We start from the raw sequence: 4,283 nt of genomic DNA on the forward strand, positions 1-4,283 counted from the left end.
CTCCAGGACATCTACACCCAGAGATGTGTGAGGAAAGCATGAAGATCATCAGAGACTCCTGCCACCCGAACCACGAACTCTTCTCACTGCTGCCATCAGGCAGACGATACCGCAGCATCAGGACCCGAACCAGCAGAACACGAGACACGAGAACACTTCTTCTCGCAGGCCATCAGACTACTGAACTCTAGATAGCAAAACGATAATCACCCACCTACCCCTCACACTGGATTCCATCTACACACCAGCACACTGACTCTGACAGCACTGTAGCATGTCTTGCACTACATAGCATAGAACACATGGAGCTCCATCTTCTCTTCTGCACTAACAAACTACACACTGAACTTCACAATAAAACACTACAGTATACATCACTGTAAGTCATATATAAAAGCTATACATTTATAAGTCTCTTGAGTATACTGTGTACTACGTGTATATTATGGAAATGTGTATATTGTATATTGTGTACAATTGTCTATTGTATATTGTGAAAATGTGTATATTGTGTAAAATGTGTATATTGTTATTTATGTATACTGTTAATTTTTCATATCTTGTTGCTTGTACTGCCATGGCACAGAGGTCTTGTATTTAAAGGGGACGCAAAGCAAACAAGCTTGTTGATCTTGTGCAGACTGACCACAAGGAGGGTAACGCTGTAAGTTAACCTCATTAAATATTGTTGTGGATGAAGTATTAAGATCCTTTACCTCATAATGTATAAAGCACTAATACCACACTGTAAAAATACTCTGATACAAGTAAAAGTCCTGCATTGAAAATGTTACTTAAGTAAGTATAATCAGGTATAAACATTACTTAATGTAAGTATAATCAGGAAAATTGATTTAAAGGTTTAAAAGTGAACTGGGACTATTATACTATTATTTATTATGTCATTAGATTATTATTACTATAACGTTAATGCACATCAGCAACTCACCAGGAACACCAACAATCTCAGACACCTTGGTCCACGCATCATTTATTTATTTTTTTATGTCCCTGTACGAACAAGCTATACTTCAGAATGCGCCGAGGATTTGAGCGCTCCGTCGGCTAATATGAAATGATACTACTACATTCCGTGGATGTTTATCAACATATAAATGTGTTATGGACTAAATATTTCACTGAATTGGATAGTCTGGACCCTTTACAGTGTAACTACACCATTTTTGTTGGAATGTAATGAACTAGTGGACTAACAAGAGGCTTCATAGGTGAGTTCCTTCAGTTTTGTTATTGTTTATTTGGTTGTTGTTGGTCTGACAAAGACACTGATTGTGCCTGCTGTGTTGATTGTATCTTAAAATGAATCGAATCATTAAAGGGGTCATATGATGCTGCTAAAAAGAACATTATTTTGTGTATTTGGTGTAATGAAATGTGTTTATGCGGTTTAAAGTTAAAAAAACACATTATTTTCCACATACTGTACATTATTGTTTCTCCTCTATGCCCCGCCTTTTTGAAACGCGTCGATTTTTACAAAGCTCATCGGTCTGAAAAAGCGAGGTGTGCTGTGATTGGCCAGCTATCCAATGCGTTGTGATTGGCCGAATACCTCTAGCGTGAGACGGAAATGTTACGCCCCTCACCATACTGTTGATGCCGTGTCCCGGAGCGACGAGACAAAAACATTAAAACCCATTACAAACGAGTTTGCCAGACCACTGGGAATTCTCCCGGTTCTGCCGATGACCAGTCCACGCCTGCACACAAAGCCATTTGACTTTCAACTGTGCTCAGCTGTGGTCATTTTGATTAGCTCAGCATGAAAAGAGCTTTGCTTTCAGTCCTTGGTAGTGCAACTGAAGTAAACAATCAACTATGGGTGGCAAGTCACTGTCAAAAGATCTCCAGGATAAAGTTGTGGACAGGCACAAGTCAGGAGATGAATGGGGAAAAAAAGGCTTTCAAAGGCTTTATCAATGCCCAGAAGCACAGTGAAGTCTATTATTAAGAAGTGGAAGGTATTTGGTACAACACAGACCCTCACTGGATCAGGATGTTGCTCCAAACTGGTTGAAAGGGCCAGGAGGAAACTGGTCAGAGAGGCTACCAAGAGGCCTAGAGCAACTCTGAAGCAGTTGCAGGAATTTATAGCAAAGAGTGGTCATTGTGTGCATGTGAAAACAATATCACAAATTCTCCACAGATGTGGCTTGTATGGGAGGGTAGCAAGAATAAAGCCACTCCTCAAGAAAGGCCACATGCAGTCACAACTGATCCAGATAGCAACAGCCTCTGCGCGGATCCATACTCAAGTCGGCAGCTCTGCTGTACTGCCACACTCATTACGGCCATGTGCACACGATACGCCCCCCCTCCGGACCGAACACTGTCAACTAGCGGACCAGTTTTGCCAACTTAGCGACTTTTCAGACCCCTTTAGTGACTTTTTTTTTTAAAAAGCGCCTAGCGATAAATCTAGCGACGTCTTGGACAAACCTTATTTAGTTTCTGAGACTCTCTGGTACTGCCGCACAAGTGCGAGGTCTCACTTTCCCAGTGCGTCTGCTCTGTTCAGCAAGCAGCTGAGAGGAGCAGCGCTTTCAGTTAAGAAAGATATTCTGTCGCTTCTAACTCTATTGTACATGCAAATATAGCCGAAATCACAGCACAGCCATTTTCTTTATCTTATGTGTATTTGATTTAGACGACATCCTGATTATGAATCAGGATTTTTGTGCAGATGAACATCTAAGGGAGAGCTGGTTATGTAGTCTTAATGGGATGTGTTTCAGTCACTATTTCATATTTGTCCCGTTGTCTGACAACAGAAACAGAAAAGTATATCAGAGAAAACAGTTTTATTGAGAATTTGGCTGCATTAAAATACAGTTTGTGAGCACAGAGGCAAACAAATATAAAAGGCATATATGACACAATGACATTGTGAATATACTAATTAGCGTATGACATCATTTATTCAATTATTATGAATTAAAAAGTATTGCAAATGGAGATTTTGTGCTATGCTTGGACACAATCTACACAAGTATGACAACTAAGAGTCATAACTGCTTTTCTGTATTGGCCTTTATATTATCTTTTTTTAAAATAAGTTGTTTATTCACATTTATGGCCTCCATATAAACATTTAAATCAATTTTATTGTTTAAGGTGGTTATTTGCCTACTTTCACCAGATCACAATAATAGAATTTAAACTTTTTCCCTAGGCTTAAGCCTAGTCCCAGACACCAAGTGTTTGAGGCAATGCCTGGAGTCTTTAGCCTTTCCACCGAAATTAACTGGAACAATTTGTCCCAGGAACTTTTTTCCCCTAGACCTGTTGCTGTCTGCGTTTCCATCGTGGTCTAAAGAACCGAGAAGATTAGGCAAATTGTCTGGTGACGTAGGTCTGCACGCGTTTCTCAATACAAAGTACGCAAATTTCGGACTTGCATCCTCGGTAGTTTGGACTTCGCAAGTTCGACTCGGGAGTGTGAACTCCCGCGGACGGGACGATGCAAGTCCGGTAATTCTGCAAACAGCAGCGTACTTGATAATCAGCTCGCCTTGGCTACTGCAATTTTCCTCACTGTATTTACAATAAGATTAAATATGATACCAAACACCACTGCCTCTTTTTGGTTTCATTTAAACATTAATAGCCGCAGAAATGTAGTTCAGGGAACATACATGCATTACAATGAAACGAAATATTATATCAAACAGTATTGCCTCTTTTAATTTTTATTTTAACATATTAACAGATTAACATGTAAACCTGCACCCCCCATTTTGGGACTCAGCTGAAATGACCTACCAAACTTACAATGGTAACAGTTCCTGACAACAGTGTGCTACACACACAATGTTGGTGTCTTTGGAAAGAAGACATTTTGGGCATTACTATTCATCATCCAGAGCTGATAATGCTCAAAAAGATAAAAAAGTTATAGACACTGAAGTGCCTTAAAAAAAATTGTAACACGCTGATTTTTTTTTTCTTTCATATAAAAATACATGAAATCAGTCCTGGAGCAATCTAGAAAAGTAATGGGTTGAAAGTTTATATTTCAAATCTGAATTAGATACATTGACAAATGAGATTCCTGCAGGAACAGATGCGTTTTTAGTCGTTTCTTGAAGATGGTTAAGGACTCGAATTGCTCGAATTGATTTGGGCAGGTCATTCCACCAGGAGGGGGAACAGTTAATGAAAAAGTCTGTGAAAGTGATTTTGTGCCTCTTTGAGATGGCACAATAATACGCCGTTCACTTGCAGAATGCAAGCTTCTAGAGGGCACATAACTCTGAAGTAAT

Source organism: Sinocyclocheilus anshuiensis, unplaced genomic scaffold (genome assembly GCF_001515605.1).
Source record: "Sinocyclocheilus anshuiensis isolate Anshui unplaced genomic scaffold, SAMN03320099.WGS_v1.1 scaffold2016, whole genome shotgun sequence".
Taxonomy (NCBI): domain Eukaryota; kingdom Metazoa; phylum Chordata; class Actinopteri; order Cypriniformes; family Cyprinidae; genus Sinocyclocheilus; species Sinocyclocheilus anshuiensis.